The sequence below is a fragment of the Canis aureus genome, chromosome 15 (assembly GCF_053574225.1).
Source record: "Canis aureus isolate CA01 chromosome 15, VMU_Caureus_v.1.0, whole genome shotgun sequence".
NCBI lineage: Eukaryota > Metazoa > Chordata > Mammalia > Carnivora > Canidae > Canis > Canis aureus.
The window spans coordinates 61464782-61491235 of record NC_135625.1 but is presented as its reverse complement, the minus strand read 5'-3'; the positions used below and the strand labels follow the sequence as shown (position 1 = coordinate 61491235).

The 26454-nt window shown below is 44.3% G+C and overlaps 2 long non-coding RNA genes across 3 annotated transcripts; both read left to right on the top strand.

The window, feature by feature from the left end:
- Nucleotides 1-336: 336 nt before the first annotated feature.
- LOC144284986 (uncharacterized) lies at nt 337-5020 on the top strand. The gene is made up of 2 exons (XR_013353366.1): nt 337-973; nt 3413-5020. It is a non-coding gene; the product is annotated as an uncharacterized LOC144284986 (long non-coding RNA).
- Nucleotides 5021-12493: 7473 nt separating this feature from the next.
- LOC144284993 (uncharacterized) lies at nt 12494-22691 on the top strand. 2 transcript variants are annotated; one of them, XR_013353368.1, is made up of 6 exons: nt 12494-12690; nt 16081-16160; nt 17118-17261; nt 17355-17484; nt 18313-18582; nt 22426-22691. It is a non-coding gene; the product is annotated as an uncharacterized LOC144284993 (long non-coding RNA). The 2 variants fall into 2 exon arrangements; XR_013353369.1 differs by lacking the exon at nt 16081-16160 and having other exon boundaries at nt 12497-12690.
- Nucleotides 22692-26454: the final 3763 nt, after the last annotated feature.

Genomic DNA, 26454 nt, shown 5'->3' with positions numbered 1-26454 from the left:
GCCTGCAGAGCGGGGAGCCTGCTGCTCCGCCTGCTTGTGCTCTCTGTCAAATAAATTAATAAAATCTTTAAAAATAAAGATAAAAAAAGGGAAATAGAAATTTCATGTTAGATGCTACTTGTTCCTCTGCTTTACTCAATTACCAGAATATCCCAGAGTGAGTGCAATAACATTAGGTGCTATTTGCGTGTACTTTCACACCCCTTTGCACAATGATAGCACACGGTTCACACTGAGGATCACCCTGTACGAGGCCCTTCAACCTGAGAACCCATTGCCAGCAAATCAGGTGGAAGCCTCAGTAAGAACAGGTTCTTCCCCCTCCTGAGCAGGGGCTTAAGAATGAAGATCTTTCATGCTTGTGGCTGAGCTTTCGGTGCAGAGCGCAGCTGGCTGAGCAGAGCTGTGGGTAAACTGCTGGCGCAGAGGTACAGCGAGGTCTGGTTGGTGCCGGCTGACTCTAGGGTCAGGGGAAATCCTCCTTCACATTTCGGGAGACGTTGTACCCTTCTGCGACATCCCCTTTGGCAGTGCTTCTGACATCACTTGAATGACGGATCAGCCTCAGCCCCTGTCCTGAGTCCTGTCGATACCAGAACATTGCAAAATGGTTCATATCCTGAGAACATTCCAGGATCATCTTGGTTCCTCTTGGTATAATACGGTGTCTTGGCATCTGGGTGATCACAGCATCGATGGGGCCTGTTGGAGAGGCAGACAGAGGGTAAAGGCAAGACTTAAGGAGTAACCTGAATCTGCAAAAGAACGGAAAAGGCTTGGAGCTGTGACTTTGCAAAACCTTGGCACAGGTGTCCAGCTGAGTCTAGCACTCACCTGCTCCCAGGAGACAAAGAGTCACACAGAAGAGGTTAAGGCTCATGGCAGAGGCAGGCAAGAAGGGGCCTGTCCCAGCTAAATGCTTTCATCCACAGGACCGAGAGAGGGAGTTTGGAAGCCCTTCTCCAAGGGATTGGTGAGTCTCCCTGGAAGGTCGCTGCCTCCTGCCCCTGCAGACTCCCTGGCCCAGGGTCCCTTCCCACTCTGCTCAGGCAGGGTCAGCTACTCCTCTCTCAGACATTGCTTAGCGAGGCCTTCAGGGGAGATGGGGTGTGGCTGCAGTGCACTGAGTTCAGGGTGCACCCCACCCTTTTAGTTTCCCATATTCCTCTGAGACAGTTGCTCCTCTGTCTGCACCTGCCCTTGGCATCAAGGCTGCCTTGCCCCAATCCTTCAACTGTGGAGCTCATTGCTGTTTAGAGGGACCTCCCACCTCTTCCATAGCTGTAGGTAGCCTAACAATAGCTGAAAACCTCTTCCACATCTGCCAGATACTGGATCCCCGCCTGTTTTTCTTAACCCTTTCCCTCCCTTGGTTGCTCTCCCCGACTTCCCTCAGAGCCCCTTTGAATGTCAGTGGCATCACAGTGCCATCTCGTGGCCAATGACTGCAGTTTCACAACTGTTTCGTCTGCAGTGGCCCCAGGGATGCTGAGAAGTGTCTGCAGACCCAGTAGGGAGAATATTCCAGAAGCAGCATCCTACAAATTTTATGCTCAACCTCCTGAAACCCGAATCCCAACACCAACACCCAATCCTAAATCAATTCCTTTGAGTTCCCATGCTTACTCCCCCACTCTCCTCCTACCACATATCTGGCAGTTAAATCTAATTGGAATCTTCTCCCTTAAATCTATCTCCTGAAAGGGAGAGGGACAGAATGGGAGGAATGGAGGAAAATAGTATTTAGTCTAAAAATCGGGGAAAAAATTACAGAAGACTGAAGTGTAAGGAGGTTCATTTATCTCTGTTACTGGAGGTAAACAAAAATGCCCCCTTTTGCCACCAATGGGTAATCAATAGTACCTCCAAAATACAGATCCACAGAAGACGACGAGTACAATAAGATTACCTTCAGGATGTGGTCGGGCCCAGGATGTCTCAATAAAAAGTAAAATTGGAATACCAGAAAAATACAGGACATCTTATAAGACAATAAGCAATCATGGAAGATGCAATATCTAATAGGAAAAACAAGGATGGATGGAATTAAGACGAGCAAGGGACAGTCTACATTAAACGGAGTTTGTACAATGTGCATCTGCTCATTTAGGCAGCAGGGAGGGAAGGTAGCATTATCAGGAAGCTGGATTTGCCGGGGTCATGTGGAGAAAAGAGGCAAAATTGGAAACAAGGTCTAGGAAAGAAGTTCCCAGAGTGGCATTCCAAAGATAAGGAACTCCCAACTGTAACCGAGACTTTCTCACTTTCTCAGGAACAGGGAAGCAGAGCAAGCAGTGCTGTGCTGATGCCACAATCAAAGTAAGACCAGGGGTACCTGGATGGCTCAGTTGGCTAAGTGTCCAATTTTTATTTTGGCTCAGGTCATGATCTCAGGGTTGTGAGACTGAGCACCGCATCGGGCTCTTCACTAGGAATACAGCCTGCTTAAGATTCTCTTTCCCCCTCTCCCTCTTTAAAAAAATAATAAAATAATAAATAAATTAGAAAAAAAATAAGACCAGGAAAACTCCCTTCCAAAGACACTCATTCTCTGGGAAAAAGAGATTTGGTGCCCTGAGCCCACCACAATTTCCGAGAACTAGAGTTGGGATGACTATAACCCCCTTACCAGCGAGGCAAGGCTCAGAGCATCTCCATCATTGCTGAGTCCGTGACTTCTGTCCCAGTCTTGGACCCCTGGACTGCCTCTCAGGACACCCAGAAACCCGTGATCCAAGATCCCGTGAGCTCTGAGCACGGCTTTAGGGTTCATAGATCCAAACCACAGCTTCACCCACAGGCGAGTGGAAGATGGTATTACTGCATTATTATTTATATTTATGACAAGTAACATATAACAATATATAATGTAGCAAATAAAACAAAGAAAAAGGAATAGGGGCATTATTATAAAGAAAATATCCTGTCTTCTCGAATCAATTCAAGGAAATGATTTCAACTCAAGAGTCTAGTGCATCAAAGAAAAAAAAAACACACCGTTTCTAGAAATCGGATTCACTCTGGGCATCAGGCTGAAGCTGGGGAAGCCGTTCAAGTGTGCTGCAGGCTCATTACCAGGACCACGGTGCTGGGAAAATGGCAACAAATAGTGACAATGAGCCACCCAAAAGGGGCAGAGGAAATGAGGTCTTATCTTTGGTAGGGAGCTCGTCCCCTCACCACCACCAATGTAGTAAAGGCCTGAACTTCAAACAGCAAGACAGGCTTGCTGCTACGTGGCCGAAAGGACAGAAGAGGCTCTAGAGGGAAAAATATTCCTGAACTGGCTCTGGGACTCCTGGAACCCAAGGAGCCAGAAGGGTTTCATCCACCGACATTTATTTTATTTTATTTTTTTTCCGACATTTATTTTCATTGAGCGAGTTTATCTTGTGTCTCTTTCTACCCACAGGACAGCTGATGTCCCACTTCTTTCCACTGGGGACTAGAGAGCCTGTTTAGGGGCACCAGCCACAGCAAGGAGAGGGGAGTCTGAGGTTTGTAAAGAGGAAGGAGGTGACTGTGCCCCACTGTGGTGAGACTGCTGGCACAGAGGTACACAGCCGAGTCCCTCTGCTCTGCACGCTGGATCTGCAGAGTGGATCTGGTCCCCTTGGGCCTCTTGGCAGAGAACCGAGTCTTGTCCAGCCCTGACTCATCCACTGCCTCTTCGTTTTGGAAGTAAACCAGAAACTCCGGGCCCTGCCCCATGGTCTGTCGGTACCAGTAAAGGGCAACATGCCCAGAAATGGGATCACAGGTGAAAGATACATTCTGGCCCCTCTTCGTGACCCTGTGCCTGGGGGATTGGGAGACTCCGGGTTCTGCGTGACCTGTGGGGACAGAAGCTGAACACAGTGAGGAGGAAACAGATTGTACTCATTGCACAGAACCACGGCTCACAGTCACAGGCCCACATTCCCTGAGACTGCTTGGCATTCTGAGGACTCACCTGCCCCCAAGAGACAGAGGGTCACACAGCAGAGGAGCCTGGGGCCCATGGTGGAGCCAGGGCTGGCCTGGGAGGTTTGCCGGGTTGAGGTTCTCGTGAGCATGAGCAGAGGAAGAGGGAGGTCCCTCATCCCTACAAGGTGGTTCTCATAGTGACGTCACCACCTCTATCAATCCCCATGACTTCAAGGAACACAATTTACATTATAACATATTTGGATGACTAACTTAAATATTTATAAGCTCCTTTCTTAAGAGATTCAACGCCTAGGTTGTCCCTTTCAGCTCCAGTGCCGTCTGGATGCAGTGGTCTCACACAGCATGTGAAGTTTATCTTCTCCTTCACCCATCCTCACCTCGGTCTGCTGGGCGTTGTCACCGAGATGTGTCCACAGCACCTGTAATTCAAGGGACCAAAGGAGGAATTCATTGTTTCATCTGCAAGTCAGGATCTCAATTATTTTTTCACCATCCCCTCCATTCTCCCAGTGACACACACCCAACATTATCCATTTCTTAGGCAAGAGTAGGCCCTGGGGTGGGTGGTGGTGGTGGTGGTGGCTCAATTTCGCCCTAGAAGTCTCTTGAGTGCACTGCCATATTGAGGGATGCAGGGATGAAGCGATGCCCTGAGAAACTATTTGAGTTGACAGCTCCTCTTCCTTCTGTAGTTGGCAAGGACCTGTGTCCCCTCAATATTATGTCCCCACAGCCCAGAGCAAGGCCTCAGGCCAGAATAAGTCACCAGGCATTAAAAATTAGATTCCTGGGACACCTGGTTGGCTCAGTGGTTGAGCGTCTGCCTTCGGCTCAGGCCGTGATCCCGGAGTTCTGGGATCAAGTCCTACATCAGGCTCCCTGTGAGGACCCTGCTGCTCCCTCTGCCTATGTTTCTGCTTTCTCCCTGTGTCTCTCATGAATAAATAAATAAAATCTTTAAAAAATAAAAAAATAATAAAAATTAGATTCTTTCTAGCTGATTTACGGAAGACGACTCAACCTTATTGACCTTCAAAACAGTGATGTGTAACGTGGAATAATAAACTTAACTGTCCTTGAAACCTAAGAAGTTGTGTTATAGTTCATTTATTTCTCCCTTTGACTGCGAGCAGAGCTTCTAATTGTTCTATAGCCATCAATGTCTGGCCACTTTTATCAGTAGGTCAACTGGAGTTGCATGGATCCTTTCCATCAGAGAGAGAACAGGAGCAGAGAGGACTGGGTGATTGGGAGCAAGGTGCTGGGGTCAAAGAGGATCCTGTGGCTCGGTGGCTCTGCTTCTTGCTCAAAAAATCAGCAGAGTGCCCTCCTAACGGGGTGTGGGGGGGGGGGGAAGGCATTCATAGGTATGCAGTAAGTACCTGCTTCACAACTTCACCACTCTCACCCAAGTGCTATAATTGCTCATCTCATTCTTGTGACTGAATGTCAGGGGTTTGGGTGACTGTCCAAGGAGCCTGCAGGTGAAGGAGACATTCCTAAATCTACCTGGGAAATGATAGTCAAAGCAAAGCGGACTCAGGGATAAAATATCTTTCCATGTTCCTGGAATTGTTTCTGAGATAAAAAGAATAAGTGTGTACAAAATTACGGAAGCCACAGTAGGATTGGGCCAGCACTGGCCATCCCACCTCCTTGACTTGGGGCCTGGTCCTAGGACACTGAGCTCTGCTCAAGGTTGTTATAGCTCATAAAATGTGTTGGAGAGCTGCCTTTCTCGATTCTCTAGAATAGTTCATATAACATTGAAATTGTCGATTATCTGACCAGTTGGTAAAATTCAACTGTGAAACTACCTGTGCCTGATGTTTCAGGAGGTGGGTAGACGTTAGCTATTGATGAGATTACACTAATATTTCATACATCCTCATTTCGTTCTAATCTATTATTTATTTATTTATTTATTTATTTATTTATTTATTTATTTATTTATTTTTCTTTCTAATTTAATGGCAATTTTCACAGTATTCTTCTACAGTATGGGCTTTGTTCTATTTTTAGCTATCCTTTCTTTTTGATGTTTAATGTTATTTTCACCACCCATCTTTCCTCGTCAGTCCTGCCTAAAGTATTTATTTTATTAGTTTCCAAAATAGTGTCTGTCATTGTTGGATCTTATGAAGATATTTTGCTTTTGGTTTCACCCATTTTTCTTCTTTATCTTTATGATTTTACTTCCTTTACTTTTAGAGGAAGAGTATTCTATACTCATCCTATGTCCTCAGCCTGACATTTAGATTATTACTTTTTGAACTTGTAAGTCCTTTGCATCTATAAATTTCCCTCTAAGTATAGCCTTTGTATTCTCCATGTCTCTTGTTTCTAAACATTTTAAAATTCTTATTTAGATTTCTGGTAAAATCTCAGCATTTATTTAGAATTATATTTTTACAAAAAAAATAAAAATAAAAGAATTATATTTTTATATTTGTAAACATGAGTCGTTGTTGTTGTTTTATGAAGGCTACCTTTTTTTTTCTTTTCGTCTTCAATGTATTATTGTCAGAGAAGGTGGTCTTTTTGATGCCAATACTTTAAAACTGATTGAGAGAAAAGTCTGCAGTCAGGACTGGAAAATCTAGAACAGAGACGTGCCAACTGTGTCCGCCACCTACCTGGGAAACAGGTGTACCCAGAAGTGGCCAGCCACTCAGGGGGACCTGGAACAGGAGCGAGAGTGGGAATCAACCATTACAAAAAGGAAGAATCCATGCCCAGTTCAAGGAAATAGCCTTGGACTTCCCTGAGATGGGAAGGCGGAGATGAGATCCTAGCATCTTGACTGGAACAGAGAGGACCAGCAAGCTATGCAATATGGGTTTAGAGGTGAGGAGAGGACAGACCCATTAGGGCCTTGTAGGGGGACTAACCCCGTGGGATAGGCTGGCAGGGGCAGAGTCCATACCAGGGCATTAGAGGGAGATGCAGCTGAGGTCCCAGGGAGAGACAGGGGGTCTAGATGTATCTGATTTAACAATACATTGTTAGTAATACATTGCATTGTTCATACAACACAAACAATTTCCATCCTGGAGGCTCAGACTCAGGCCATTGACTAGAACAGTCAGAGCTGGAGGGCATCTGCCCAGCTAGAGCCACAGCCGCAGAGCACAGACAGAGCAAAGGTGGAGACATAGCTACCTGATGCCTCGGCAGGTCTGGGCCAGGCTGAGAGTGCCCTGGAGATAGGTCTCAGCACACACAGAGGTTCACACGGAGTGCGTGGGCCACTCACGGCTCCTGGGCTCCTAGGCTCTTGGACCTGGGAGTGTGCAGAGGGCTCCACTGACTTCCAGGGTGTGGGGCCTCCCCTTCCATTTTTTGTGTGGAGAGGAGGCAGCTGTGCAGCGCTGTGGCCACACTGCCGGCACAGAAGGACACAGATGTCTGGGAGTGGGTTGTAGACTCCAGCTTGAGAAGGAAGCTCCTTGGATTTGACCTAGAGACACTGCATCCATCGGGGACGTCTCCTTTTGCAGAGAGGTACCAGCACTCACTGAGTAATGGATCAGCTTCAGCCCATGTCCATGGTCTTGTCGATACCAGTACATAATGTTGTGGTTCATATCCTGGTCACATTCCAGGGGCACGCTCTGTCCTTTCCCCAGGATCTGAAATTTGAGGGTCAGCATTCAGCGGCCCTGTAGAGAAGGAGATCAAGCTGATATCACACATACAACGGAAAGGCTTAGGGCTGGGACCTTGAGATTTTCACCTAGGAAAGGGATCCTGCCCAGGACCTGCCTGCCTGCAGACGACAAAAACCCACATAGCACAGGGGACTGACACTCATGACAGGAGCAGGGCAGTCAGAGGGGTCTTCTGGATCTGTGTGCTGATGAGCAGGGAAGGCGGCCCTCCAGGAAGTCGTTCTGAGATGTCATTCTTCCTGCCTGGACCTGGAGCCAACCCTCGCAAGGGGCCACACCCCTTCCCCAGAAGGTACAATAGAAAAATCAAGGCACAAGTGAACAGCTTAGGATGGGAAGAAAGGACTTGTCTGAATTGACACAACTCTTACAAGTCAATCTTCACCTTTTCGTAAAACAATCTGTAACCTTATGTACATTTTATTTCTGTGACATAATTCTTCATCAACACACTGGTTTTGTGTATCTCTATAGTTCGGAATTGGGGGAAAAATCCTCAGGGCTTCCTGATGCCTTTTATGACTTGTAAATCCCAAATATTCCTTCAAGTATCTGTTTCCATTTTGCTTCACTAACCACCGTCCTGTTAAAATCCTTCCAGCTACAGTTCTCCTGGTATCTGGTTTCTAAACCTCAAGAGCGAGCTCAATTCTTTTTTTTTTTCTTTTTTTAATATAATTTAAATTTTTTTAATTTATTTTTTATTGGTATTCAATTTACTAACATACAGAATAACCCCCAGTGCCCGTCACCCATTCACTCCCACCCCCCGCCCTTCTCCCCTTCCACCACCCCTAGTTCGTTTCCCAGAGTTAGCAGTCTTTACGTTCTATCTCCCTTTCTGATATTTCCCACACATTTCTTCTCCCTTCCCTTATATTCCCTTTCACTATTATTTATATTCCCCAAATGAATGAGAACATATAATGTTTGTCCTTCCCCGACTGACTTACTTCGCTCAGCATAATACCCTCCAGTTCCATCCACGTTGAAGCAAATGGTGGGTATTTGTCATTTCCAATGGCTGAGGAATATTCCATTGTATACATAAACCACATCTTCTTTATCCATTCATCTTTTGTTGGACACCGAGGCTCCTTCCACAGTTTGGCTATCGTGGCCATTGCTGCTAGAAACATCGGGGTGCAGGTGTCCCGGCGTTTCATTGCATTTGTCTCTTTGGGGTAAATCCCCAACAGTGCAATTGCTGGGTCGTAGGGCAGCTCTATTTTTAACTGTTTGAGGAACCTCCACACAGTTTTCCAGAGTGGCTGCACCAGTTCACATTCCCACCAACAGTGTAAGAGGGTTCCCTTTTCTCCGCATCCTCTCCAACATTTGTTCTTTCCTGCCTTGTTAATTTTCCCCATTCTCACTGGTGTGAGGTGGTATCTCATTGTGGTTTTGATTTGTATTTCCCTGATGGCAAGTGATGCAGAACATTTTCTCACGTGCGTGTTGGCCATGTCTATGTCTTCCTCTGTGAGATTTCTGTTCATGTCTTTTGTCCATTTCATGATTGGATTGTTTGTTTCTTTGGTGTTGAGTTTAATAAGTTCTTTATAGATCTTGGAAACTAGCCCTTTATCTGATATGTCATTTGCAAATATCTTCTCCCATTCTGTAGGTTGTCTTTGAGTTTTGTTGACTGTATCATTTGCTGTGCAAAAGCTTCTTATCTTGATGAAGTCCCAATAGTTCATTTTTGCTTTTGTTTCTTTTGCCTTCGTGGATGTATCTTGCAAAAAGTTACTATGGCCGAGTTCAAAAAGGGTGTTGCCTGTGTTCTTCTCTAGGATTTTGTTGGACTCTTGTCTCACATTTAGATCTTTCATCCATTTTGAGTTTATCTTTGTGTATGGTGAAAGAGAGTGGTCTAGTTTCATTCTTCTGCATGTGGATGTCCAATTTTCCCAGCACCATTTATTGAAGAGACTGTCTTTCTTCCAATGGATAGTCTTTCCTCCTTTATCGAATATTAGTTGACCATAAAGTTGAGGGTCCACTTCTGGATTCTCTATTCTGTTCCATTGATCTATGTGTCTGTTTTTGTGCCAGTACCACACTGTCTTGATGACCACAGCTTTGTAGTACAACCTGAAATCTGGCATTGTGATGCCCCCAGATATGGTTTTCTTTTTTAAAATTCCCCTGGCTATTCGGGGTCTTTTCTGATTCCACACAAATCTTAAAATAATTTGTTCTAACTCTCTGAAGAAAGTCCATGGTATTTTGATAGGGATTGCGTTAAACGTGTATATTGCCCTGGGTAACATTGACATTTTCACAATATTAATTCTGCCAATCCAGGAGCATGGAATATTTTTCCATCTCTTTGTGTCTTCCTCAATTTCTTTCAGAAGTGTTCTATAGTTTTGAGGGTATAGATCCTTTACATCTTTGGTTAGGTTTATTCCTAGGTATCTTATGCTTTTGGGTGCAATTGTAAATGGGATTGACTCCTTAATTTCTCTTTCTTCAGTCTCATTGTTAGTGTATAGAAATGCCACTGATTTCTGGGCATTGATTTTGTATCCTGCCACGCTACCGAATTGCTGTATGAGTTCTAGTAATCTTGGGGTAGAGACTTTTGGGTTTTCTATGTAGAGTATCATGTCATCGGCGAAGAGGGAGAGTTTGACTTCTTCTTCGCCAATTTGAATGCCTTTAATGTCTTTTTGTTGTCTGATTGCTGAGGCTAGGACTTCCAGTACTATGTTGAACAGCAGTGGTGAGAGTGGACATCCCTGTCTTGTTCCTGATCTTAGGGGAAAGGCTCCCAGTGCTTCCCCATTGAGAATGATATTTGCTGTGGGCTTTTCATAGATGGCTTTTAAGATGTCGAGGAATGTTCCCTCTATCCCTACACTCTGAAGAGTTTTGATCAGGAATGGATGCTGTATTTTGTCAAATGCTTTCTCTGCATCCAATGAGAGGATCATATGGTTCTTGGTTTTTCTCTTGCTGATATGATGAATCACATTGATTGTTTTACGGGTGTTGAACCAGCCTTGTGTCCCAGGGATAAATCCTACTTGGTCATGGTGAATAATTTTCTTAATGTACTGTTGGATCCTACTGGCTAGTATCTTGTTGAGAATTTTTGCATCCATGTTCATCAGGGATATTGGTCTGTAATTCTCCTTTTTGGTGGGGTCTTTGTCTGGTTTTGGAATTAAGGTGATGCTGGCCTCATAGAACGAATTTGGAAGTACTCCATCTCTTTCTATCTTTCCAAACAGCTTTAGGAGAATAGGTATGGTTTCTTCTTTAAACGTTTGATAAAATTCCCCAGGGAAGCCATCTGGCCCTGGACTCTTGTGTCTTGGGAGGTTTTTGATGACTGCTTCAATTTCCTCCCTGGTTATTGGCCTGTTAAGGTTTTCTATTTCTTCCTGTTCCAGTTTTGGTAGTTTGTGGCTTTCCAGGAATGCGTCCATTTCTCCTAGATTGCCTAATTTATTGGCGTATAGCTGTTCATAATATGTTTTTAAAATCGTTTGTATTTCCTTGGTGTTGGTAGTGATCTCTCCTTTCTCATTCATGATTTTATTAATTTGAGTCTTCTCTCTCTTCTTTTTAATAAGGCTGGCTAATGGTTTATCTATCTTATTAATTCTTTCAAAGAACCAACTCCTGGTTCTGTTGATCTGTTCCACAGTTCTTCTGGTCTCGATTTCGTTGAGTTCTGCTCAAATCTTTATTAACTCCCTTCTTCTCTTGGGTGTAGGATCTATTTGCTGTTTTTTCTCTAGCTCCTTTATGTGTAAGGTTAGCTTTTGTATTTGAGTTCTTTCCAGTTTTTGAATGGATGCTTGTATTGCGATGTATTTCCCCCTTAGGACTGCTTTTGCTGCATCCCAAAGATTTTGGATGATTGTATCTTCATTCTCATTAGTTTCCATGAATCTTTTTAATTCTTCCTTAATTTCCTGGTTTACCCTTTTATCTTTTAGCAGGATGGTCCTTAACCTCCACGTGTTTGAGGTCCTTCCAAACTTCTTGTTGTGATTTAGTTCTAATTTCAAGGCATTATGGTCTGAGAATATGCAGGGGACGATCCCAATCTTTTGGTATCGGTTCAGACCCGATTTGTGACCCAATATGTGGTCTATTCTGGAGAAAGTCCCATGTGCACTTGAGAAGAATGTGTATTCAGTTGAGTTTGGATGTAAAGTTCTGTAGATATCTGTGAAATCCATCTGGTCCAGTGTATCATTTAAAGCTCTCGTTTCTTTGGAGATGTGTGCTTAGAAGACCTATCGAGTATAGAAAGAGCTAGATTGAAGTCACCAAGTATAAGTGTATTATTATCTAAGTATTTCTTCACTTTGGTTAATAATTGATTTATATATTTGGCAGCTCCCACATTCGGGGCATATATATTGAGGATTGTTAAGTCCTCTTGTTGAATAGATCCTTTAAGTATGATATAGTGTCCCTCTTCTTCTCTCACTACAGTTTTTGGAGTAAATTTTAGTTTATCTGATATAAGGATGGCTACCCCTGCTTTCTTTTGAGGACCATTCGAATGGTAAATGGTTCTCCAACCTTTTATTTTCAGGCTGTAGGTGTCCTTCTGTCTAAAATGAGTCTCTTGTAGACAGCAAATAGATGGGTCCTGCTTTTTTATCCAGTCTGAAACCCTGCGCCTTTTGATGGGGTCATTAAGCCCGTTCACATTCAGAGTTACTATTGAGAGATATGAATTTAGTGTTATCATGATAACTATTCAGTCCTTGTTTTTGTGAAATGTTCCACTGAACTTCTTCTTAAAGGGGAATTTTAAGAGTCCCCCTTAAAATTTCTTGCAACGAGCTCAATTCTTGAGGACCTGTTTTGCTCTGCTTCTTATCAATTCACTAACAGGACACCTGCCAAATATAGCCAGAGCAACTTCATGCTCACAAGAGCTCTTGCTTCCCACGTTTGGGGTGAGATAGCAGCAAGCAGAAGCACCTCACACCCGTGATTGACCTTTCTCTATGGCTAGATGATGTCTGCTCCGCGGTGCAGAGGATACATTGAGAGGACGCATTGACACGCATTCAGATGCGTCAGGGACTGTGGAAAGGTAGCAGCCTCCAGGGTAAGTGCACAGTGGTCTGTTTGTGTTTGTTTTTGTTTTTGAGACATCCATTCCATGGGGAATATCTTCTTGTGAAGAGTGGCTGTCATTCCTTAAGTAATAAAGACAAGGAAGCTCAGAAACTGTATCCTGTTGCCCATAGTCCCATGCTTAGAAGGAAGACCATACCGACTTCCATGCTCTGCTGTTGTGATCTTCAAATTCTTAATAACATTTGAACCAGGGGCTCTGTAAACCATGTAGCTGGTGCTGGGTACGTGATTTTGTGTTTCGTATCTGATGCCACCTCCAGGTGTGCTGGTTTCCCTTTAGCACGACCATATGTCTGGGCCCTTTGTGAATCAGTTTCTTTGGGGCCCAGGAGAGGACACAGAACCCAAAGCTGGAACTCAAGGGGAGCCTGATATTATAGCCACAATGTCAAGCCTTGAGTTGGGGCCTGGCAGGCCCAGAAGTGGGCTTCACATCTGTGCCTGGGACTTTGCTGGTCTAGGAGACAGAAGACCATACCATCCAGGGCAATGGTGGCAGGTGAGGCCAGAACAAAAGGGGTATTTTCCAGTTCAAGGCTCATGTTCTGAGGGCTCGACACTGGGTCCAGGGAACCCTTCTCCCAACATGGAATGATTGCTCAATGATGTCACCATTGCCTATGGTCTGCTCAGCTTCAGCACACAGTGTGTGAACATGAAGCCCAACTTTGTATGCATCTGATAGGAACACAAAATAATTTCCTTGGAGATGATGACTTTTTGTCAAAACTTCATTATAAAATAATTTGAATGAATGGGTTCAGGAGAAAATAAGTGAAATAAAATGAGTAAATAAATTTCGTTTTAAGATTTTATTTATTCATGAGATACACACACACACAGAGAGAGAGAGAGAGAGAGAGAGAGAGAGAGAGAGGCAGAGACACAGGCAGAGGGAGAAGCAGGCTCCATGCAGGAGCCTGATGTGGGACTCGATCCCGGGTCTCCAGGATCACTCTCTGAGCTGAAGGTGGCGCTAAACGACTGAGCCACCCAGGTTGCCCGAGTAGATAAATTTTATAGAAACAGCTTCAAGCATCTCAAAAGAGCTTTTGATGACCATTTTATCAAACCATCTATCTATAGATAGAATTGTCCCTAACATGGATCATGTATTTCATGTGATTTCAAGCTCCCTTTAACTATAGAACTTTCTAGAAGCACCGCCTTCTCTTAAATATATTTAGATGTGTACTAAAGAGAAATTGTTTTAATGGGCAGAGACTTTATTATTTTTTTAAAGATCTTATTTATTAATTTGAGAGAGATAAAGAGAGCACTAGCTAGTGAGGGGAGAGGCAGAGGGAGAGGGAAAGAAAGAAGCAGATGCCTGGTTGAGCAAGGAGCCCGATGTGGGGCTTGAACTCAGGACTCTAGGATCATGACCTGAGCCAAAAGCAGCCAAAAAACTATTGATAGGATCATTTAAAGTGTGTAATTCTTATGGTATATCATTAAAATGTTAATAAAGTTGATGTTAAAATGCCTAAGAAGGGATGTTACATGCTCTGGTTAATCTCCTAAGATTCATTGGGCATAAATATTTCCATTTCTGTGATAGCTGTAGGAGTGTAAAATGTGTCCATACCTACCTTTGTTCATAGGAAATGGTGGAAAAAACTATCAGACATTATCAAAAGGAATCATAATATCCAGATTCTTATTATGTGCTAGGTAGGTACTTTATGCTTATTAAATTTTTACACAGCCCTTAGAGTTGGTATGATGGCTGATTTTTACGTGTTAATTTGACCAGGCCACAGATATGTGGCTAAACATCATTCTGGGTGCTCCTGAGGGGGTGTTTTTGGGTGCGATTAACATTTAAATAGGTAGATTTTAACATTAGGTGAGAATAACATTTTAATCAATAAAGTAAAGCAGGGGGCAGCCCCGGTGGTGCAGTGGTTTAGCACCGCCTGCAGCTCAGGTCGTGATCCTGGGGACCCTGGATCGAATCCCATGTCAGGCTCCCTGCATGGAGCCTGCTTCTCCCTCTGCCTGTGCCTCTGCCCCTCTCTCTCTCTCTCTCTGTGTCTCTATAAATAAATAAATAAAATCTTTTTTAAAATTTTTAAAAAATAAAGCAGGTTGCCTTCCATAATGCGGGTGGGCCTCATCGAATCAGTTGAAGACCTGAATAGAACCAAAAGATGGATTCCGCCCCAGGTAAGAGAGAACTGTCCAGCTGATGGCCTTTGAACTTGAACATGGGCTCTCCCTGGGTCTCCAGCACCACCAGCCCAGCTTACAGATATTGGACTTATTGGCCTCCACAACTATGCGAATTGATTCTCTAAAATAAATAAATTATGTGTGTGTGTGTGTGTGTGTGTGTGTGTGTAATCTGTTTTGCTTCTCCGGTGTACTCCAAGCGATACCGATGGATATTTACGCTCATTTTATATGTGAAAATTCTTAGCCCATCATGTCAAGTAACTGATCTCAGGTCTTGACTAACTGGTTGTGTTGGAACTGGAGCCAGAGCCAGATCTACACGGTACCTAGTTGGGAGTCTTTCTCCACCCCACTTTCTCCCACATAAACTGATCTCTGCAACAATTTCATTAGAGCCAGGCAGGCTAGGACGTGGAGCAACATTCTGGTTTTGAGGGTGGGCGTCTCCATGGACATGCACGATAGCATAGAGATGTAAACACAGTGCTCAAGAGTCCGTTAGACCGGCTTTGAACCCCGTTTCTGCATCCGACCAGCTATTTGATTTGGTCAAGTTCTCTAACTTCAGGGCAAATCCCCTCATCTTTAAAATGAGAGCAGAAACCGTATTTGTCTCTTAGACTTTTTTTTTCTTCTGATAATTAATGGAAATTTTGCAAGTAAAGGACTTTTATTTGGCCTGTGGTAAGTTGTCAATACATGATAGTGTTATTTTCTTCCGTGAGTCTCTACCCGCAGCAGGGCTGAACCGTGTCTGTTCATTAACATATTCAGCACTTGCAGTTTTGTGAGTCACCTGCTCTCATGGGACAGATGGGTCCAATAGAAATCGTCAAATATTTAAGCTAAATATTATACGTTTACTACAGCAGATCTTAAAACTCTCAAAGACAAGAACTGTACTGAATTGCACTTTCTATTTTATGCGATACAGTATTTTATACAGAGGAAGGGACCCAAAACCAGAGAGTAAAAGAGACTAGGAAATAATAATGAGTATCCATGGTTCTTTCCCTCACCATAGATTGCAGCATATGCAGGAACCCAGAATTTTTTCCTTGCAAACATCCCATTCCCTTTGCTGTGCAGCTGGAAGAACACAGCTCGAAGAACACTGCCCTTTTCTCTCTTTATTTATTTATTGATTGATTGATTGATTTTGTTGTTGTTGTTGTTACAGTGGAGGATCAATGGCTATTCTTCACCTTGAAGTCATATTCCTTGAAGCTGTCAGGGAAGAGGTTATGATAATCACATATGGTGCGTGATCTTTCCTGTTCTGCTAATCTGGACTGGAGAAGGGAAACCAGATGAGGGGATGACAGTTTGATGTGGGGGGGTGGGGTGGGGAACACAGGTGTCATGGGACAGAACTGTTCCTTGCTCTGCTGGTTATGAAATATGAGACTGGGGAAAGCTGCTTCCCCTCATGTATGTAAACAGGTAAAATAATACTTCTCTTGCATGATTTCTGTGAGCATTAGGACATGCCACACACGAAGGCCGCAGGAGGAGCATCTGGGAGAGGCCGTCTGCTTTACCTGGGCCCGGGCCACTGTGGTTGGCACCGCCACCCTCGCCATCACTTCCTGAGCTGGAGGGGTGGAAGGTTTTTGTGCAGAAGCCTGCTGATCGTGCAGGGCTGTGCCAAGCTGCTGGCACAGAGATATAGGGCTGAGTCTCCTGGCTCCAGGGAGTTCATCTCCAGCTGGGAGCTGTAGTTACTGAACTGCTGCACTGAGAATCTTGCCGGGATGTCTCCTTTGTCTCTCTCTTCCCTATTGTAATACTGAATGAGAAACCGGGGACCCTGGCCCAGGGCCTGTTGGTACCAGTACACAGATAGGTGTCCAGAGATAAGGGAACATCTCAGGGTCACTGTCTGTCCTCTTGCTTTGATCATGTGTCTTGGAGTTTGGATGACCTCAGACTCCACGGGGCCTGCTGGGGAGGAGAGAGAAAGGAGCTGAGGGTAGAGCATGGGAGGAAGCCTCCAGCAGCAGCCATCACCAGCAAGCCTGTATCGCAGGGGTGGCAAATGCATATCAGGCTTTCTCACAGCGCCTGCAACTCACCAGCTCCCAGGAGACAAAGGGCCACACAGCAGAGAAGCCTGGAGCCCATGGCAGCCCTGGGAAGCTGATAGCCTCCCCGCTCGGGGCTGGGGTCTGCTGGGGTGAGCAGTTTCAGGTGCTGAACCTCCCATTTCCCTGATAGGACTACTTGCCTATGATGTCACCACTGTGTCTGCGGGCTACCTTCTGGTCTAGTACCAAAGGCTACTTTGCCAGGACTCAGGATCCGCTACTCTCCGCGCTATTCCTTGTCCTGCCCAGTGCCTCCACAAGGGGTGAGTGCAAGGTGAGCATGTCCTAATATTCACCTAATATTTCCCTCTGCCTGCCCCTGCCTGACTCTAATTACCTGGCCCTTGGGGCTCCACTTCCCTTCCAGGCACAGAGAGTATCTCCTTGGTGCATTCTGAGGTTCAAGGCGTGTCCTCTTCTTGGCCAGCGAGGAGCCCGTGTTAGCTCCATGTGTCCCAGGACCCACTCAGTGAACTCAAACCGCCTGATGCAAGCAGGTAGCCAAGAATTCCTTTCCAATGTTCTCTCCTGGGCCACTGTCTCAAACCCTCTGTGGGGACACCTTGCCCTAATGTGGGGGCACAGTTCCTCCATGTGGCTGATGGCTCGCAGTCTCACGGATGCACACCTTCTATCTAAATCAAGGACAAACCCGCCGCCCCTCCCACATGCTTTCTCCTGCTTCCCCAGCCCGGCTGATTAAGGAGTAATCTTCAAATCCACCCTTAGCCTGCGAAGGCAAAAGATTATCTGAACCAACATTTTGATTATGAAGGAAATAATTGCTTCCCCATTGCAATTAGTATGCTATAATGAAAGAGGCAAGTCAGAATAATATGAGCCATAAAAATAAACACTCTGATGATCTCATGTGGATCCAGCCTGGAGACACTATATTCCATACGTCCCCCTGATTAACCAGATCCATGTGTTTCCAGATTTTGTATATAAATTAATAATTACCAAATTTTAAATAGCACATCTTATAAATAGGGTTTCTCTATTTTACCTATTTACTTTTGAACTTACAAAACCATAAATAAACCCTGTCAGCTATAGTCACTGTAGGTCCAGTTGGGCCTGACGTTCACAATCATTACACAGACGTACTGTGAGTCCTATGCTGTGACCCAATGCCTCTTCATAAAGTCCATCCAGAGAGAAGCTATTCCTATTTTGTGTGTCTCCACAAGAAAAACACACTCACATGCATACACATGCATACACACGTGCACACACATGTATGCACACAATTACCCTTTAATTGGCAAGGATGTCAAGGTTTTATTACCAAGCACAGCAATTTTTCTTTATCTCTTTCTCAGATTCATTTCCAAGAAGCACCCTTGATGATGGCAAGAGATGTTTCTAAGGATGTAGTGGTAGCTGGTGAAGGAAAATTCTTTACCAGATCATGATACCAGTAACTGTGACTGTAACATAATTTTCTGTTCCAAAAACAACATTAGCATATTTCGGCTGTAGATTCCATTAGGCTACTTTACAGTACTGGTCGTCAGTCCTGGCTATGAAAACAAAACTGCTCAGAATATTGCAGAAGTCGGAGGGAGAGCCAAGATTACCTTACATCCCAGGTAAGAGGAGATCCCTGTGAAGGAAAACATTTCGTGATTAATAATATTCCAAGGTCAAGGTTCTATGTGGGTGGTCATTCATTCATTCATTTCACAATGTCAAAGAATATCAAGTATACACTTGGCTTTTCCTATGGAAATAAAGAGAGCAACATTGCTATTATGAACTTAATTGTGTCCCCCCCCCCCAAATTCATACATTGAATGTGACTATAACCCGCAATGTGAGGGTATCTGGAGGTAAGATCTTTAGGGAGGCAGTTAGGCTAAATGAGGTAGTGAGTGTGGGACCAAGAGGACTGATGTCCTAATGAAGAGGAAGAGGCACCAGAGAACCCTTTCTCTGTCCTCACACAAGCACATAGCGAGAAAGCAATTGCCTGTAAGCCAGGAATAACAGAGCACTCCCCCAAATTAACCCGACGGCCCCTTGATCTTGGACTTCCAACCTGCAGGACTGTGAGAAAATACATATCTATTGTTTGAGCATTCCCAGTCTGTGGTATTTTGTTAGAGCAGCCTGAGCAGACTATTAATGTCATGGAATGTCTGGGTGAGAAGCAATGTATGAGCCAGTCCCTGAAAGATGACTGCTATCTGGCCATGTTTGGGCAGCAGAGAAGGGCCCAGAGAATAGCAGATGCAGATGCAGAGGATTTAAAAGAGCGATTTGGTCACAGAGAACGAGGCATCCAGAGACTGCCAAGAAGTGACGTTCTGAAGCTAATAGCAGCTGGGCGATGACGTGTGGAAAGCTATTCCAGGGAAGCAGAACTGATCTTGGGGGGAACTGGAGAGCCTTTGCCTGTTTGTGATCAGGGGAGGCATGCCCGCCTCTGCGGGGGGACGGCAAGCCAGGGATGAGAAGTCCAGAAGGCAGGTCAGAATCAGCTCCAGGGTTCTCAGGGGACGTCTTGGTTCCCACGAGCCTGTCCTTGCCTGGGGCCCACACAGGGTGATGTGGTTGCTGTAAGGCCTCGCTTTGTATTTTCCGGGTATTGGAGACTCAGAGGAGTGAGAAAAGAGATTACATGACCAATAACATAGTTTTGTTTTGTTTTGTTTTGTTTTGTTTTAAGATTTTATTTATTTATTCATGAGAGACACAGAGAGACACAGGCAGAGGGAGAAGCAGGCTCCATGCAGGGAGCCCAACACGGGACTCAATCCCAGGTCTCTGGGATCATGCCCTGGGCTGAAGACGGCCCCAAACCGCTGACCCACCCGGGCTGCCCAGTGACATAGTTTTTCATAATTTTGTAGCTCTATCTCTATTCTCAACCATCCATAATCGTATTTTCTCATCTAGACTTTCCCTAAAATCTCAATTTTTTTTTCTCCCTGTATTCTATAAAACAAATCTCTGGAACTCTACCTTTTAGCTACATATTTATCAAGCAATTCTGATCCCCAAATGAATTCTCCCTCCCGAAAACAGGGTGCCAGCTATGAAATTGCAAATTGCTCCTTAGGCTTGCAGTATAGAGTGGCAGGCCAGGAAGGTAATTTTTTCTTTTTTTCAGGAAGGTAATTTTGAAGTGAGCCTCTGGATGCAGCAGCAGCAGCCTCTGAAGGGAGCCTGCTGTCCTGTTGACCTTGAGTGGGAGAGGAGCCAGAGGCTGCCCTTGGCAGGACCCGAAACCCTTTCTCTTTCCCGCCTCCCAGGTCTGCAGCCCTGAGGCTGCTCCACGCTCGGGCAGGAAGGTGTGCGCACGGAGCGCTGGTGACCCTGCAGGGCTGCGCCCAGCTGTGGGCACAGAGACCACGGCCGAGTCCAGTGTCCAGGAAGTTCAGAGTGATAGTCACTGAACTGCTGCATTGAGGATTAATCCAAGGAAGTGGCCTTTTGCTCTCTGTAACTCATGGAAATAAGCTGGGGGCCCTGCCCCAGGGCCTGTTGGTATCAAGACACACTGGGCTGCCCAGAGATTGGGGAATGTCTCGGTGTCACTTGCTGTCCTCCTGCTTGGATCAGGTGTCTTGGTGTTTGGGTGACTCCAGCCTTCACTGGGCCTGGGAGAGAAGAACACAGGGGTTGGGGAAAGAACATGAGACAGATCCTGACAGTGCCATGGATTCGGGTGCCATCAGGCTTAGAACAGAGATGTCCCCGCCTGTTTCAAGGACATACTTGCTCCCAGGAGACAGAGGTCCACACAGCAGGGGAGACTGTAGCCCATGGCAGGTAGGGGAGCACTGGCCAAGTTCCTTCCTGCTCAGGGGTCTGGTCCTGTGAGAGCTGAAGACCTGGGCATCCCTTCTCTGGAGTTGAGGCAAAAATGTCACTGCTCTGCTGTCACTGTCTTTCCTGGTTCCCATGAACCTGGCCTCTCTTGCCAGCTCCCTGGCTAGCCTGATGCAGGAGCCCTGTTTTGTCCTGCAAAACCTTTTATGTAACTGCAGGGAGCAGGGCTGGATGGACGGTCCAGGCTGCCTAGGTTTAGGCCACATGCCTTTGTGCACAGCTTCTGTGCGTTTCCTTCCAGGTGTTCCTCTCCCTGTCCCTGTCCCTGCCCAGAGCATGCTGTGTGCCCCCTCCCAGGACCACCCTTCATTTCCCCTTGCAAGCTCTGAAAGACTCCCTAATCCCAGACCTGAAGTTCTAGCACCCTAATGGGACAGCACCACCGCAAATTACTGTTTACAGCTTTAAGCCTTGGAGTGCATAAAAGCAGCAAACAAGGCTATTCTTTAACCCTCCAGGTCCCAGGTGGCTGGCTCCGGCCCCTTGCTCTGTCCTAGCAACTTTTGGAACTCAGCATTTCCACAATGCCCCATGTGACATATTGGGCAGTAATCGAGATACTGCCTTTGCTGTGATCCGAAAGTCTTAGGGTGTATTTGAATTAGGGACTCTTTTACCCTTTGCCTACTGCACTATTTTTGCTTTCTTCCTCCACCCCCAGCAGATTAAAAAAAAAAAAAAAAAGACAAAAGGCAGCCCTAGCTGCATAGAAATAAAAATAAAGGTGACTGGAGGGATGGTTGTGCTTTGGAAAAAATTCTGAGTCAGTTTAGCCTGAGTTAGGGGGTGTTGCTTAAGGAGGAACCGTGACAGAGATTACAGGGAGAGACAGCCTTTCTTATCGCAGATGGACTCCCAGGGAGCTTTGGATGACTAATAATTAATTAACGGAAGTTGGTTTTGCTCTGATGATTCCAAACAGTTTGCTCAGGACAGATCAATCAGACAGGTCTATTTGCAAGGTGCCTGCTAATCAGCTCACCCCAAATAAGGAAAATAATACTGTTACCTTACTGCTAGAGAATTTCTTTCTTTCTTTCTTTTTTAAAAGATTTTATTTTTAAGTAGTTTCTACACCCAATGTGAGACTGGAACTCACACCCTGAAGGTCAAGAGTCTCTCACTCCACCAACTCAGCCAGCCAGGTGCCCCTAGAGAACTTGTTTCTTTCTCTTCTAACTTTTTAGAAACCTTCTTTTTGCTTCCATTCACTGATAATAGAATGCCCACTCCCCATATAGGAGAAGATGTGTGTATGTGATTAAATTGATCTAAGCTTTCTTCATGGTCCACGTAGGAAATAAAATATTCTTACCCTCTGTACAGAATGCTAGGAAGGAGAGGCCAGTCTGGATTAATGTGAAGTTTAAAAATAAATAAATAAACAGAGGAATTTGGGAAAACAGAATCTGAAGATTTGAATTCCTAAATCAGTTAATTTCCACCCAGTTGCTACTTCTGACTTTGTTTACTTCCAATGTAAATTTTTAAAAATATTTACATTTGACTTAAGAGCTATTAAATTTCGAATAGCACTATTTATAGGGTGAATATAGATATTCTAATATAATGTATCTCTTGACTTTCTAAATCCAAAGGCAAACAATCTCATCAAATACCACTGAGAAGAGAGCCCTGATACATTTGCATCTGACATTGACGGTCACCAGCTCTGGTGCCAATGAGCTATGATCAGTGACCCCTTTTAAAGATGCCACCCAGAGGAGGAAAATGCTACTCAGAGTGAATCTTCGTGGATATAAACCAGATAAAATTATCTCAAGCCCAGATGGCAATGTTCTTTAACTGAATACTTTTTATGAATTTGTGCATATGTAACTCATTAAAACCTTTTATAACAGCAGCTGATGTGTCTCACGGAGTTTCTGACGGTAGATAAGGAGAAACTTCTACAGAAATACATATAAATACAAACAGTATAAGTCACACTAGGAAAATATAATTTTTTTGCTTTAAGGAATTCCTGGAATTTTTTGATTCAATTAGATAAAATTTCTGGATTGCCAATCAATCCTTAATTATAAATACAACCAGAATATGTAAGATTGCTTTAGAAGTACCTGAGAACCTATGATAAATAGCCATTCTATTTCAGACAAGAGGAACCCAGCAGGTACTATAAAGATTGGTCCTCTATACTTTTAACATTGCAAAGCAGCAGCATCTCCTGTCTTTTCCCCGGGGGAACCTTATGAGGCAAGAAGCAAATATGAATACTAGAGATTAACCAAAAACTAAGAGAATATTCTGGAAGGACTGAGCCATTTTGGGTTGGACTCTAAAAGAAAGATATCCAACTGGCCAATGTACGTCCCCAGAATGGGAGTTGTTGGACCGTATGAACCAAGAATTTAAAACAAGTATGACAAATAATGAAGATCTGCAATATAAACAAGAAAGTAAAAGATGTCAAGCACATAAGAATGCATAGGGCCAATTTATTGGAGATCTTAACAGTAACATACCTAGCATATTTTACATTGGCATTTCCAACTGTTTTATTATGGGGAAGAATATTCATGTCATCTGACCCTCTAAGAGAAGCCAACGCCTCATATAAACACTAGGAGTTTTCATCCAGTAGGAACTAATAAGAATTATTACTTTCCTAAAATAATGACTTATCCTCAGGGGATTTTTTTCCTGCTTTCTTAAAAACAAGACTTCAGCTAATAAATTTGTAATCTAGGTAAGACCTGGGATATTCTCTCTTCTGTAAAAACTAGGTGGAATTTCCTAGAGCTTTCAAAATTGTGGAAATCCCAAGTCCAGATTTCTGATCACTCCCATGGACGATTGTTTTCTCCTGGCCTTCTCTAACCCTAGTACTCCAACTGGCCATGAAGCAGAGACTTTTTTTACTCCTACAATAAGATCATGCACATCAGGGGATCCCTGGGTGGCTCAGCGGTTTAGTGCTTGCCTTTGGCCTAGGGTGTGATCCTGGAGACCCGGGATTGAGTCCCATGTTGGGCTCCTTGCATGGAGCCTGCTTCTCCCTCCTCCTGTGTCTTTGCCCCTCTCTCTCTCTCTCTCTATGTCTATCATGAATACATTTTTAAAAAATCTTTAAGAAAATCATGCACATCAATAATTACAAAGTTTCATAGAATCCACTGAAGATTTGAGGAAGTGCTGCAGAGGATTCATACAGTACAGAATGCAGATCTTCACCATTTCCCTCCCATCTTTAATCATGACAGCCCCTTCCAAGACTTTCCAGGGTCTCAGGTTCTTCTGCCTGCATTATATAGAACCATGCCCTTGGGGTTTTCCTTCTATTTCTAGCAGTTACATTAAAATAATCCCATCACGGGGTGCCTGAGTGGCTCGGTCAGCTGAGGTTGTGATCTCAGGATCCTGGGATAGAGCTCCTGTGCTCTTGGGCTCCTTGCTCAGTGGGGAGTCTGCTTCTCCCTCTCCCTCTGCCTCTCCTCTGCTCATGCTCTCTCACTCTCTCTTTCTCATAAATAAATAAATAAATAAATAAATAAATAAATAAATAAATAAAATATTTTGTAGAATATTCCCATCGACAGTATTCTGAGAATACTGAAATGGGGTGCAAGCTATTAGGACACTAAAATCTTAGTTTTTCTACATTCAAAATTATGGCTAACCAACCTTTCTTTCTTGAATGGAACTCATCTTTATTCAAAGATCGTCTTTTCTAAGTTTTAATTTACAGTGTTTTTTATTTTTATTGTGATTCAATGTGTATAACATAAAACTTAGCACTTTCAAGTCTACAGTGCAGGGGCATTAATTACATTCACATTCTGGTGACACCATCACCACCATCCCTGTCTAGAACCCTCTCTTCTTCCCCATCCAGAACTCTATATTCATCAAACACTACTTCTTCCCCCTCCCCTATCCAAGCCCAGGAACCACCCCATTGCCTGCCCATACTATTTTCCTCAGTGGCTGTACTATTTTATGGTCCTCTCAGCAGTGCAAATAAAGTCCCATATCTTCACCACCTCATCAACACTTCTTTTGTTTTCCCCTTCAATGTTTTACCCATGCTACGTGGTATGATGCTCTTGAATGTTTGAAGTGAATGGGAAGGCAGAGTGAGGTTCTCTTTTATTTTTACTGTGGTTGCTATTTTAAAAGTGCTACTTTTCAAAACTCAAATCTCAAGTCAACATTGGTCTCCAAAATGTTGGCAAGTAGTTACCATCTGTAAAATCTACTCGTTGAGAAACCGCTGTACTTGAAGACTAGTAGACAGTCTTCCTCACATGGACTGGATATTAGAAAACAAAATTCTAGCCTCAGTATCACTAGAGGTGGTAAGGACCAGGTGAATTGGATGATGACGTGGAGGCAAGTCTTTATGAAGTGAGCACAGGGCGTGCACTAACCCCTGACAACCTCACGGCTCGCCTGGAGGGTGCTTCCACAAGGGGTAAAGAGCACCAACTGAAATTCAACAAGAGGCCTGTTTAAAATTCACAGCTGGTGGGTGAGAGGGGGCCAGAAAGGACTCTTGCACTTTGTTCTGGTTAGAGCAGGGACCTCAGGCATGAGAGGCCACCTGTTCTTTCCGAGCTGAGTGGCTGTGGTGGTGAGGTATTGTGGAATCACAGACTGGCACAGAAGTACAGAGAGGACTGGTTGGTGCTGGTTGACTTCAAAGTCAAGGGGGAAATCCTCTATATGTTTTTGAGATATGTACACTTCAAGCACATCTTTTTTGGCCATAAGTTCAGAACTGACTAATGAATCAGACTCAAGAGTTCAGGGTATGGTCTCATTGACACCAGTACTTTGCAAAAATGGTTCATTTCCTAAGAATGTTCAAAGAGCAGCTTCTTTTCCATTTTTATGTTAAGGATCTTGGTATCTGAGCATCCGTGGGTTCCATCAGAGAGGCAAATGTAAGCTAAGATAGATACAGGTAAACAACAGTGGTCTTAATGAAGGAATGGCTAGGATCTGGAATTGAGAAGCCCATATCAGGAGTTTCCTTCTGTTTCCTGGACTCATCCACTCCCAAGAGACAAAAGGCCACTAAACTGAGAAACCTGGTAGCCATGGCAGATCAGGGAGTGAGGGAGATCCCCCAGGGGAATACTCTGGTGTTCTTAGGGAAGAGCTGGTACTCTGAGCCTCTTCATCAGCCAATAGCTAGGTTTTCCTAGGATGCCAATCTTCCTACAGGTTTTTAAAGCCCAGAATCCCCTCTTATTTGGCTCAAAATCTGTCATTTTTCCTTTCTTTATTTTCTCTACAATAGGGTATTGCTTGGTGGAACTGAGTCCAGGGAATAGGCTAAGACTCTCACTTCTCTGATCTTTCTTTGAGAGTAATACTCCTCTGCATATGCTTCTGCTGGGTATCCAGTATGCTCAAACTCCCTCTCTGTTTACATTTCTTTTCAGTTTTTAGGGACTTCCCACCTCCTATAGAAAACCATATTAGTGCTAAAAAGACTCCAAATGGAGTCATTTATCCCCAGACAGCAAACCAAGACTTAACTAAAGTTAAGTGCCCATTTACAGTCTGAAATGTCCTGGTCCCCATGAGGGAAGTCATCTGCATGATAAAGACCCTGCTATCCCTTACATCCCTCCCCTACTCACCACCCCCCCCACCCC